Here is a 15,168-nt window from a genome sequence, read left to right as displayed (position 1 = left end):
AAGATTGAAAGGATATCTTCGATATATTATTTATTTTGGTATTTGTACGATTAAACATAAAATTAAAGAACACGTAGATCTTCTCCATTGGGACATGAATTTAATTGATCCAAATCAAAGTCAAACTAGCAAAATCATGTCTTCTAAACAGATAAAAGAGATATTCCATTCTTGCAAAATATCAAAACTATATCTTTATGGAATATATCTCTAAGGCAATATGATCGAAGAAGAAACATCAAGATATGATATTTCTTAGATCTGTGTTGCAACAGGAATATGGCAACAAGCTCGAATAAAGAATATATAAGAGATATTCTTTAGAAGTCTCGTGCTATATCAAAAATATTTAACACTTCCCTCCAAAATATATCTCTACATATAATCAAAAGATTTTTTATTCAAAGATTATTAATATTCATGATTGGCCAGTTCTGCAACTAATTTCTGTATACTCATAGTAATTTTCTCCCGTTTCGGAAAATCAGCATTTCTCGGAGAAAATTATTCAAAAAAAAATACTCAAACACATTTCCTATCACCCAAATATTTCTCATATATTAGGAAATATATTTTAAGTATTTATACAAGTCAAAACTTTGGTCAAAAGATCCATCTCCTTTATTTCAAGACCAATGGTATTTTTACTCGGAAGAAAGGTTGACAGAACAGTTCCAATTTTAGATAAAATACTTCCACATGCTAGAATGACTTTAAGTTTGGTATGGATCATTTAAATAGTATTTTCTAAGTATGGTAAAAATTTCGTAGCTTTCAGAGAATTTTTGTCCGGGCACAAAAATCGAGGCAGTTGGTCCCACAGTTGACCAAGTTTGACCTAGCTACCATTGACTAAAGTTGACCAAAACTTGCAGGATATCATTTTATATTATTTAGGTAATTATCATATTTTTTATGATATTTATTTAAGTGTTTTTGGGGTGGTCATAATTAATGGTGCTTAATCCTTAATTAAAGTAATTAAGGAATGATTAAAAGAAAAGAAATATATATATTTAATATATATATATCAGCTGAGATTTGAATGAGTACTAGCTTGTGCTTCCTTCCCACTTGCAAAGAAACATAACCTACTTGCCATGTCATCAATCCATGTGATACACTCTATCCACCATCCATTCCTTTTCAAATCTTCATCATTCATTCCACCCAACTTCTCCTATAAATAAACCCCCACCCCAACCCTTTTTCAATAAGCTAAAGAGCCACAAAGTTGCTGGTATTTTTTCAAGAAGTGCTTCTCTTCATCTCTTTCAAATTCTATACACACACTTCTTCTTAAAAACCTTCTCTCTCTTCTACATACTTACATATATACAAGGTTTTTGAAATCCAAGCTTAGCTTCACCCAACCAAACTTTATCCCACCAAGTGAGCTCATCCACTACAACTTCCCGGCCTCCCGAAGGGCTTCCCAAGTTCGGTCAATAGCCAAAATCCGGCCGAACCTCCGGCGAATTGTTCCGGCGAACTTTTCTGACCGTTTTTCAAAAGTGGTTAGTTTTAGCTTCTTATTTGAGTTCTTTGTATTTAAGCTTTGTACTTAACTTCTCTACTTCATCTTAAGCTCTAATACAAGCTCTCTTATAAAGGAAGTTCTCGGGGAGAACTTAGATTTGAACTCGGAATTCGAATAAGTACTTGATCTTCGTAAAGAAATCATTCCAACGAGAAGATCTAAAAAGAAAAGTACTTTATCTCCAAGGGGGAGATTATATTTGACACAAGTACGAGTTAGCCAATTATTTCTTGCACTTTAATTGGATCTTGGCTAACATTCATTCGTGCTCATAAAATAATTACGAAGTAAAAGTATAATCCCTTCTATCATCTTTAGTGTTCCGGGGGATTATTACTTGTCTCATATAAACACTTCATAATTTGTCAAATCTTAAAACGGATCGTATGAGTTAGACAATTACTTAACGCTCTTTAATTGGATCTTGTCTAACTAATAACGTACATATAAAATATTACGAAGTAAAAGTGTAATCCCTTCTAACATCTTTAGTGTTCCGGGGGATTATAGCTTGTTCCATATAAACTACTTCGTAATCATCCGTTAAAATTAAGGACGAATCAAATCCACGAGTTAGCCAATTAATTTATGCTATTTAATTGGATCTTGGCTAACACATATCGTGTATATAAATAATTACGATTCATATCGTATAAGCCCCTTCTAACATCTTTCAGTGTTCCGTGGGGTTATACTACGATATCTATAAAATACTCGTAATTATTCGTCCAAACTTCGAAAGCACAATCTTAACCCAATTACTTGCACTTATTTAATTGGATCTTGGCTAAGACTCATAAATAATATAAACATGCTTGCAGTTAAAAGAGTATACTTTGACCTTATAATCGTCAATATACAAGTATACCTTAAAACCTTAAGTTGATATACTTAAAGGTAAAATTACAACTCCGAGGTTGTAATTAAAGTATTCTTCGATCCATAAATACTTAATCGAAAGAAGAAGAATACTCAAGAAGTCATAAGCCATAAGTGCTTAATATAAAAAGGGACTTCTCATATTACTCCACAACTTTATTAAATCTATAAAGGAGTAATTATAAATATACTTGACCATCTTGTATTATTCTAAGTCCAGTATAACTAATTAGTTTTAATATTCTTATTTGCATATTATACTACTTGTGGGCTAGTACAATAACATACTAGTTCAAAACAAATCTTTTCATCCTTGTTTTGTTTCGTGGATTATCTTATTAGTTTTGTAGTGAGGTGAAGTGACGTGAGGTGATTCTCATTCTAAGACCCAAGTCCTAGACGTACTAACGGGGAGTTAGTAGTCTTCGCACCGTGAAGAAGAGGAAAGACTCAAGACCGGATCACTAAGATCCAAGACCGGCAAAAGCTAAGGAAGCCAAGTCCATACAAAGGCTCTACAACAACTTTGAAGAAATAGCGGGGAGTTATTGTCTAAGATAAGTTGTGTAGGTATTACATTTATTTTAAGGTGGTGATCCTTGTGTTACGCACCAATACAAATACTTGTAAAGGGTGTAAAGGCTTCTCCGCCTACTAAAGGAGCGAGTTTATTATAAGGAAAAATCCCGAGTCCGGAAGAGGAGCTCGGGGACTGGAGTAGGGGTGAGCGAATCTATTAGAAGTTGCGCCATCGCGAACCAGGATAAAATCACCGTGTGGTATTTTCTTTCCTTGCACTTTATTTTCCGCATATATAAACTGCATAACCACTCGGTAAAGTATTAAAAAGGGATAAAATAGTTTTAAAATGCCACAACAATTTTTAAATTAGTAATTAAGCTATTCAACCCCCCTTCTAGCTTAAAATAGCCTTCTTACGGGACCTTACAGTATACTTGCGTGAATTATTAGCGCGTGTTTTGTGTCTAACAACAACACTATGATGTTTTAGTTTAAGACATTAGGATTATTAATGTTTATGTTCTATCGATTATTCCCTTTATAGTTTATTAATTCTTAATTTACTGTGATATAAATGTTTGATTAATAAATGTCCTTGGAATATGATATGCAGTTCTATATCTCTAAGTACGTGACTTAGAAATGAGATTATGAGAATAGTATCAATATTCCTAAAGGCCCCTAGTCGAGTATTATTATTAAGGGACAATAATAATGCATTAAGACTGGAGTGGTTGTTGACTGATGATCACATCTCATAGATCATAGGTATAGTGATACTAAAGTCAAAAACACAGGCAGATGTATATATACATGGTGATGGACAGACCCAATGTAAGATTCTGTTGGATTTTAAACGCAGCGGGGGCAAGGCAAAATACTTTTACCCATACAAAATCCAAATAAAAGCATACAGATCATGAATAAAAATTCGAGGGATCGAATCTAACCTTTAAAAATAATTCGGAGACAACGATCAGAGATCCTTAGCAGTTGCTCCTCAAGTGTGAAGCACTCCACCGGTATCCACCAAGAAAACGATGTTAAGGAGGAGGAAGGAGGGAGAGAATTGGGTTTTCCAAACTTTTTGGGTTTCGGGTTCTTGGGTTAGAATGAAAATAGGGTCTATAATAGTGTATTTATAGGCAAAATTTTCAGCTGAAATTTTCCCATAAATATTATTATTATTATCCCATTTATTATTCTCATTAATAATTAAAACACCTTTTAATTATTAATCCTTTTTCTAAACACTTCAGAAATAATTCTCTCTCTTGATTTAATTTCCAAAAATTAAATCCTTTAATTAATAATATTAAGAACTTTTCTTAATTTTCTTAATTAATTTATAATCAATTAAATCTCATTTAATCAATTATTAAAATTGCCAATTAATTATTTATTTCACAAATAAATAATTATTAGCCATTATTAATTAATTCATCCACCATTAAATCATTCTCTTTTTATGGTGTGACCCTCTAGGTTCAATATTAAGTCGGTAGTAGAAATAAATAATAATAAAACTATTTTATCATTATTTATATAAATTCTCTAATTTATTAAATATGATTAATTAATTAATCACATTTATTCTACATCGTGAGGGATACTTCTAAGCATATCGCGACTATCCGGATAATATGAATTCACTGCTTAGAATACCAAGAACCTATTCAGTGAATAGTTACCGTACAATAAACTCCTTCTACCCTACAATGTCCCGATTAAATACAAGGCATGGATCTCGTGTCAAGCCTATCTAATTCAATCACTTGCTTACCATTTACTATGCGTAGTTCTATGCAAATTAGAAACTCCTTTCTAATTTCATTTACTCTAGCCAGAGATTCCTGAACTAGCATAAGTGGATCAGCCTTGAACATTCGCTTCCTTCACTGGAAGGGGTAGATCCTTTATTGATCATACACTATCGTCGTGTACAAATTCCTATACCCAGAAGAGCCCTAAAAATTATCCCTGGAGACTAAGAACTAAACCAAAGCATAGTTCAGTGTACACAAGATTACTATGATGACCTCAAGTCTAAGGATACTTGTACAACTATCACTATGTGAACAACTGCTGACACGTGAGTGAACTCCATCAGTTGTTCAGCTGTGCGAGTCATGTTCAGTGAACTTATTCTATAATAAGCACCTACATACTAGCTATAGTATCACCACACAAATGTCTATGAGAACAGACATCCTTCATAATGAAGCAAGCATAGTATGTACCGATCTTTGCGGATTATTAATTACCAGTTAGTAATCCTATGATCAGGAACTATTTAAGTTTAGAGTTATCATCTTTTAGGTCTCACTATTATGATCTCATCATAATCCATAAAAAGCTTTACTCTAAACTATGGTATATCTTATTTAAACACTTAAATAGATAAAGCCCGTAATAAAAATAAAACAAGTCTTTTATTAATATCAATGAAATCAAAAGAGATTACATAAAGAGTTATTCCTAAATCCTAATACATGATTGGACTTAGGACATATTCCTTTCAATCTCCCACTTGTACTAAAGCCAATCACTCTGGTATCTAATACCCATCTCATCTTTATGACGATCAAAGTGACTTTCAAAAAGTAGCTTTGTGAGTGGGTCTGCTATGTTGTTATGTGTGTCAACTCTAATTCAATACAATACAAGAAATATTACCGCGCTCCCACTAACCCTTTTGTAGACGCATGGTTCATCTACGTGTTTGATAAAATCAAACTCTTTGATTGTCTCATCAAAACGAATGTTCCATCTTTCGAGAAGCTTGCTTTAAACCACATATGGTTCGCAGTAGCTTACACACTAGGTTTTCATTTCTCTCGGAAAGAAAACCATCTGGCTAATTGCCAGATCTCATAGTCATAGTAAGCAGCAATCACAAGCAAAATCCGAACTGATTTTAACAGGGCTACAGGTAAAAGGTTTCATCAAAGTCAATCCATTGCCTTTGTTTGAATCCTTTTCCCACAAGCCTGGCCTTATAGGTCTCCACCTGGCCATCTGCTCCAATCATTCTTTCGTATACCGTATACATAGATTCCATTCCGGATTTCATGGCACTATGTCATTTTTCTGAGTCAACACTACTCATAGCCTTATTATAGGTCACAGGGTCGTCATCATTAATGATTGACAACTCATTGTCATTCTCAATGATAAGGCCATATTACCTCTCAGGTTGGCGAGACACTCTCCATGATCTATAAATGGGCTGTTCCACAAAAGGTTGTTCAGTCAGAACAGGTGTTTCCACTTGAGCCGTAGTAGTTTGTGCTTCTTGAACTTCATCAAGTTCAATTTTGCTCCCACTGTTTCCTTCAAGGATAAACTCCTTTTCCAAGAAGGTAGCATGTCTGGAGACAAACACCCGATGATCGGTGCAAAAGTAATACCCTAAAGTTTCTTTAGGATATCCCACAAAACTACATTTTACGGATCGATATTCCAGCTAATCTGGGTCAACTTTCTTGACATAAGCTGGACATCCCCAAATCTTAACGTGTTTAAGACTCGGTTTCCTTTCTTTCCATATCTCATACGAAGTTTGAGGAACAGATTTTGGCACCTTATTCAGTAAATATGCTGAGGTTTCCAATGCATAACCCCATAGGAATATTGGAAGATTTGCATAGCTCATCATGGACCGAACTATGTCTAACAAAGTTCAATTTCTCCTTTCAGATACCAATCTGGAGGAGTCCATTGGGAGACTATACCATTTACTTTGAGATAATCTAGAAACACTCCATTAAAGTATTCACCACCTCGATCTAATCGAAGAATTATAATACGATGTTTGGTTTGTTTCTCCACTTCATACTTATATTCTTTGAACTTTTTAAAGGCCTCAGACTTGTGTTTCATCAAACACATATCTGAATCCAGATCTATCATCTATGAAAGTAATGAAGTATGAAAATCCACCCATGGCTTGCTTAGACATTGGTCCACATACATCTGTGTGTACCATTCCTAGAAAATTTGCAGTCCTCTCTCCATGTCTACTAAATGGAGACTCCAGTGCCACTATGAAGTGAGATTTTCATCATCCCTTTTCTTTTATTAGTTTGTTCAATCAGAAGTAAATTATGTCACATTTATACAGACCATTATTTAAAGTACCACGTCCATAAAGAATATTATCTCTAAGAATATAACATTCATTATTCTCAATAATAAATGAAAATCCAGCCAAGTCTAACATGGGAATAATATTCCTCACAATCGAGGGAACAAAATAACAATTATTTAAAACAATAGTCTTGCCCATAGGCATATGTAAATGAAATGATTCTACATCTTCAGCAGCAACTCTTGCTCCATTTCCCATCAGTAGAATCACCTCCTCTTCCTCAAGAGTCCTACTTCTCCTTGGTCCCTACAACAAATTGCAGATTTGAGAACCACAGGCGGTATCTAATACCCAAGTAGAAATTTGATTTAATGACATATTCACTTCTATCATGAACATACCTGAATCAGAAGCGGTAGTCTCACTACCCTTCTTCTTCTTCAATTCTGCAAGGTAAACCTTGCAGTTCCTCTTCCAGTGCCCCACCTTGTTACAGTGAAAGCAAACAATTTTGCTCTTGGGGTCTTCAGCTTTTGGTGGAACCGGCATTTTCTCACCTACTTTCTTCTTCTTGGAAGAGTTCCTCTTCCTTTTCTTAGGATTGGAACCTTCACCAATTAGAAGAACAGAACTCTTCTTAGGGGGAAAATTCGATTCCGCAGTCTTCAACATGTTGTGGAGTTCAGGCAGGCTGACATCCAACTTATTCATGTGAAAGTTCACAACAAACTGTGAGAACGAACTCGGAAGCGATTGCAAGACCAAGTCTTGGCTCAGCTCCCCATCCATGGCAAAACCAAGTTGTCCAAGACGTTCAATCAAATTGATCATCTTAAGTACATGGTCATTCACAGATGATCCCTCAGACATCCTACAACTGAACAGCTCCTTCGATATCTCATATCGAGCTGTCCTCCCCGCCACATCATACAACTCTTGTAGATGCATGAGGATAGTGTGAGCATCCATATGCTCATGTTGCTTCTGTAGCTCAATGTTCATGGAAGCTAGCATGATGTATTGAGCAACATTTGCATCATCTATCCACTTTCGATACACAACATGTTCATCATTATGTGCATCACTAGCAGGTTCAGTAGGCTTAGGTGAGTCAATCACGTATTCCAGCTTCTCAATCCTGAGAACAATTATCAAGTTTCGAAGCCAGTCAGCATAATTAGGACCAGTCAATTTGTGAGCATCCAGTATGCTCCTGAGTGATAGTGCAGAAGACATAACGTACAAAGTAAATTTGTAAATGATAAACACATAATAACACTTAGCAAATATTCGATTTCATTTTAAAACACTATATGAATCGGGTCTTTATTCATAAGTGGCTCCCACTAGTTTATCTAATTTATTCAACCCCCTACGTGAAAAATTAAGCATTCATAATGCTAGTGGGAATAGGGATCCTACATTCCATTACACGACCCCGGCTGTAGCACGAACTGCCATGTAATGTTCAATAGGCAGACAACTCTTGTCAATTACATCTTATGTTATTCCCTTATCAAACTTTAGCCTCTTGAATAATTGAGTCTCGGATGTAGCACGACAAACTCAATATTCTAAGTCAAGTCTAACCCAACATTCCGTACAGTTGAATCAGTCCTTAAAGGCCCACGGCTGTAGCACGTACCGACCTTTAGATTCTTATTCAATGTACACATCTCTATGTAATAGACAAGTATTTCTTATTTCAAAATCAAAGCCCTCGGCTGTAGCACGAACCGACAATGATTCAAAAATAAGAACTACTTTCTATCATCTTGGAAGGCTATGACCGACACAAGCCCGTTGTATCATTGGCCAATTACTACTTGATATTATTTATTTTTAGAGGGATTATATTACGTTACAATCATAATCATATTATAAAGAGATTCTTCCTTTTAAATTAAATATTTCAAATCAATAATCAATAATCAGATGATTCCCAGATCGGGTGGAGCATTATCAAGAGGCGTCACTTAATAACCCTTTCTTACAGATAGAAATCTGTTGTTGACAGAATCATCCTTTCTCTCATATCGAAAATTCGTATTCAATTACGTGTTTCATAAACACAAGAATCTCATGATTGTATTCATAATATTGTTATTAAGGTTATGAAACAATTTCACTATACTAGGTTGTCTAACAAACGCCTTATGTTCATTTAAGTTCACCTAAATCTATCATCGCATGATAAACTAAGCATATATCACATATATAAACATGAATAAACATCGAGGTAGGCATGTTATATCATCTAGCACATTAGTCTAAGCATTATACATCTCTATGTATCATATGAAGCATTTAAAAGCAATTAAAAATAGTTAAAAACAGCTTTAAAATACTTCATGGAAATATAAACAGTTCAAAACTTTTATATAAACTAAAATTGATCATTCCATTATATCCTCTCGGAAAAACGAATCCAACGGTATATTGCATGCCTAAAACGGAGTTACGAAACTCCCAGAAAATCAATTTAAAATTAACAGACGGGCTGTAACGCATTACAGGAACGCGTTACAAGCCCTGTAACGCATTCCGGTAATGCATTACATCCCTTTTAATCCATTAAAAGGTGTAACGGATTCCGTGAATGTGCCACAGGTGTGTAACGCATTCCCGGAATGCGCAACACCCTTTTTTTTTAATTTTCTACAGCCGCCTGACAGATTCTCTTTCTCGGTTTGCGCGCCTGACAACTCTTTATCTTCTTCCGTGCAGTCAGCAAAAAGCTTATGCATCACAGATTACACAGACAATACAAACATATATATATACTATATATACATATATTTATACTTATTTAATTACGAATGTTAATTACAAGGACTTCAAAAATTCATAATAAAAAATCTATACATCATAAAATTATGAAAAAAATACCCAGACGATCTACAACACTTGTAGAACCCAGATCAACATTCAAAATTATTCTGAGAAACGATTTCTCATCAGACAAAATTAATCCATAATATAACTTGTAAAAATTATAATTAATTCATACAAGCACATAAAATTCTGAAATTTTTACCACAGATCTATATGCATACAACCTATCCTCTGATACCAATGTTGGATTTTAAACGCAGCGGGGGCAAGGCAAAACACTTTTACACATACAAAATCCAAATAAAAGCATACAGATCATGAATAAAAATTCGAGGGATCGAATCTAACCTTTAAAAATAATTCGGAGACAACGATCAGAGATTCTTAGCAGTTGCTCCTCAAGTGTGAAGCACTCCACCGGTATCCACCAAGAAAACGATGTTAAGGAGGAGGAAGAAGGTGGAGAGAATTAGGTTTTCCAAACTTTTTGGGTTTTCGGGTTCTTGGGTTAGAATGAAAATAGGGTCTATAATAGTGTATTTATAGGCAAAATTTTCAGCTGAAATTTTCCCATAAATATTATTATTATTATCCCATTTATTATTCTCATTAATAATTAAAACACCTTTTAATTATTAATCCTTTTTCTAAACACTTTAGAAATAATTCTCTCTCTTGATTTAATTTCCAAAAATTAAATCCTTTAATTAATAATATTAAGAACTTTTCTTAATTAATTTATAATCAATTAAATCTCATTTAATCAATTATTAAATTTACCAATTAATTATTTATTTCACAAATAAATAATTATTAGCCATTATTAATTAATTCCTCCACCATTAAATCATTCTCTTTTTATGGTGTGACCCTGTAGGTTCAATATTAAGCCGGTAGTAGAAATAAATAATAATAAAACTATTTTATCATTATTTATATAAATTCTCTAATTTATTAAATATGATTAATTAATTAATCACATTTATTCTACATCGTGAGGGATACTTCTCAGCATATCGCGACTATCCGGATAATATGAATTCACTGCTTAGAATACCAAGAACCTATTCAGTGAATAGTTACCGTACAATAAACTCCTTCTACCCTACAATGTCCCAATTAAATACAAGGCATGGATCTCGTGTCAAGCCTATTTAAGTCAATCACTTGCTTACCATTTACTATGCGTAGTTCTATGCAAATTAGAAACTCCTTTCTAATTTCATTTACTCTGGCCAGAGATTCCTGAACTAGCATAAGTGGATCAGCCTTGAACATTCGCTTCCTTCACTGGAAGGGGTAGATCCTTTATTGATCATACACTATCTTCGTGTACAAATTTCTATCCCCAGAAGAGCCCTAAAAATTGTCCCTGGAGCTAAGAACTAAACTAAAGCATAGTTCAGTGTACACAAGATTACTATGATGACCTCAAGTCTAAGAATACTTGTACAACTATCACTATGTGAACAACTGCTAACACGTGAGTTAACTCCATCAGTTGTTCAGCTGTGCGAGTCATGTTCAGTGAACTTATTCTATAATAAGCACCTACATACTAGCTATAGTGTCACCACACAAATGTCTATGAGAACAGACATCCTTCATAATGAAGCAAGCATAGTATGTACCGATCTTTGCGGATTATTAATTACCAGTTAGTAATCCTATGATCAGGAACTATTTAAGTTTAGAGTTATCATCTTTTAGGTCTCACTATTATGATCTCATCATAATCCATAAAAAGCTTTACTCTAAACTATGGTATATCTTATTTAAACACTTAAATAGATAAAGCCCGTAATAAAAACAAAACAAGTCTTTTATTAATATCAATGAAATCAAAACAGATTACATAAAGAGTTATTCCTAAATTTGAATACATGATTGGACTTAGGACATATTCCTTTCAGATTCTACATGTATGTTGTGTCATAAGTAATTCTCACAGTGATAATGATCTAATGGTCCTTAGACCTGAAGTCATTATATTTCTATACGAGAATTAATATACATTGATTTCATTAAAAGTTATCCTTGACCGGGTTATGATAAAAGTGGATATTAGGTATATTATAGATTGTATGAGAAATATGAATGATCTAGATGGGATTTAACCCTCCTATTTTAGGAGTGATATTATTGGCCTCTTGTGTGAGCTATACTATAAAATGCGTGGTCACGCTCAAATGTTGATTTGATATAATAGTCTACTCATTGATCAAGGAAACCTGGATTAAACATTGATGAGGATGACACATTACATACCTCTAGTTTAATCTATAATATTTGGTTAAAGAGATTATATTACATTGTACATTATTCACGAAAGGTTTAATCGATCACCGATACAATTATTATTACTTGGGTAGTAATGATGTATTACTAGATGTCGCTCATTGTTTACGATTTTAAATTACATTTAAAATTCGTTGCCAACGTAATAATAACCTATTGGGTCAAACAATAAAAATTCTTGAAGGATTATTTAAATTAAATTGGATTTAAATTATATTAAAGTAATTCGAATTATTTATAATATTAATTAAGTATGACTTAATTAATTAGATAAATATTGATATTTGAATTTACTAATATTAGTTATGAAATTCATTTGTTAAATAATTAAGTGTGACTTAATTATTATAGAAATAGGAATTTCGAATAATAATAACTTCTAATTACTTAAGAGTTATAATTCTTATTATACTCTCTATATAATATCTCTTGTGTGGCTGATTTTATATGGAAGACTTTTACTAAAACCCTAGCCACCAAGGGAGAAGATGGACAGAGCAAGAAGAAACGAGTTTGTGCTAGTACACATTCAATCCTTGCGTTCAATTATTCGTGTGGATACCGATGGAGCATAGATCGCGAGAGCGGGATGCGTGGTGATTGAAAAAGCTTTGGATCTCCATTAGTCAACCAATTTGTAAAGATTCTTAAGGTAAATAATCTGATTTATGAATTAAATATCTATTTTTCATATGGATCCTACGGTGGGTTTCAAAAATTCTGATTTTCCACGTTTTTTAATTACTGTTTCCGTTGCGTTTATGTGCTTGAAATCCAACAATGGCATCAGAGCTACTTGCAAAAAGTGTTTAATTCGTTTATGTGTTTACCGGTTTTATGATGATAACATGTATACAATATTCCATGACTGTTATGTATGCGATTTTATATGTTTTACATGTTATGTTTATATATGCGTATGTATGTATAGGTTTTGAATATATGATATTCATGAGAGTTTCACAATCATATGATGATTATATAATTTATATATATAGTAATATATACATGTTTTATTTTTTTTCTTATTATGAGAATCGTATTTGATACACATCTAAATCGGATGCAGCAAATTTGCTGAAATCTGTATTCGGTGTCCGATTTTGGCTAACGAATATACTATTTCATATGGAATCGAGCGTTGGAACAAAACTAATAGCTAAAGCTATCATCGACTGATCTGTAAGGCGTTTGACGTCGTTTAGGCCCTGTAATATGTGATTTAATGTTATCAGATTTAATTTTGAATTTTCTGATTTTTGCCATATTTGGTTTTTATGATTAAATCATGATGGGTATGATATGTTAAGATCAGATTATATGTTTTAACATGTCCTTAGGTGTTAATTGAGCATGGTGGATGGTTATGGCTTATGACCTTAGGTTAATGGTTTTGGTTTTTTTAAATACGGCTTGCATGTCGTTTGATCTTGTAATTATTAAATCTCGAATGTAACTCGAGTTTTTCTTGTAAGTTTATTAGATTAGATTTTTATTTAATTAATGTAATGTACATGAAGACTTAAAGATCAAAGAAGGACATTCCCAAAGAAGCCATCCAAGGAAGCAATATAAGAAAGAAGACATGTAATAGTTAGCTTGTATTTATTTTTCACCTTAGATTGAACTAGATCTTTATCATTAGCTTGATGAAGATCACATAGGATGAAGCCATAACCAACCACGTTTATTTATTGCACTTTACATATATATATATACGCATATGATGAATGTATGTGTAGAGTAGTTTATAAGGATGCATGCTTAATTAGATTAATGATGTATGTATTAGATACGACACTCATTCCATGCTTGCTAAACAAGATAAAATCTGTAACGACTCAAGATTTTAAAATGAACAAACGATAATGAGATTCTTGTGTTTATGAAACACAGAATAAAATACAAATTTTCTTTATTTCTGATATGGGACGATTTTGTCAAAAGCGAGTTCTTTGAACTTGTAAGGTTGTGGGTTTTAAGCGAGACCGTTGTGACTCCCTCACTACCTGGAAATCAAACCATTGACGAATATTGATTTGAAGTATTTTATTCAAGGAAAAATTGGGAATCTCTTTATGATAGGATCATGATCGTTTTATAATTAACAAAACCCTAAAGTTAATATTAAGTTGATCGGATGCCTTCCAATAAGTCTAATGCGTTAACCCTAGATCGATAAGGAGTGGGTTCGCCAAAGTGAAGTACTCTCATCTATTGTGGGAGATGTGTTGAAGTATATTGATACTTTTGACAATTGGGTTTGACTTATCTAAGTTACCATAATAGGATTGTGAACTTAGAGGCATAGAGTTTGGCGAGATTTATTAGATAAATATGAACAAATATTGTTCCACCAAGCTATCAAAGAGTTATATAGTTGATATAATTGACAAATGATGTCTACCTAAATAATCATGTTTTAGGAGAAATGCCAAAGCTGACCTAACGCATGGTGAAATATGGATATTGGCTCACTAGAAAGGATATACAAGATATTCTTTCCAAATTAATAGTTAGGCTTATTGATTTGATAAAAACAGTGAGAGATATATATATTATGAATATATATATATGAATAATCACTTGAACAAAATTTAATGATCATTTGTAGACTAAGTCATTTTTATGCACTTTAATATTGTAGATATCAAATGATAAATAACACAAATAACTTCTCTATGTAATAGTCCTTGAGAAGGACAAGCTGACATGAAATAATTTCTTCAATTGACATGGGAACTTGAGGATTTTCCTCCGGTTCAAGGATGTCACTCAAACCTCTCCCTTATTTCTTCTAGCTGAGAATGAAACATGTGCTGAACAAAATTCTTACCAGAAGCAAATTGTTATTCAACTGATGTTTCATGTCTCATGCTTGTAATTTTGAGTCTTGAGCTTTAGAAGCAATAAGAGTATAATGATGCTTATGATATGATTGAGCATCTTGAAAGGATGTTTGAAGGATTGGCTCGTCAGAAAGATTTGACAATAATAAGGCACC

The sequence above is a fragment of the Apium graveolens genome, chromosome 6 (genome assembly GCF_009905375.1).
Source record: "Apium graveolens cultivar Ventura chromosome 6, ASM990537v1, whole genome shotgun sequence".
NCBI lineage: Eukaryota > Viridiplantae > Streptophyta > Magnoliopsida > Apiales > Apiaceae > Apium > Apium graveolens.
Note: the sequence above shows the minus strand (reverse complement) of the source record.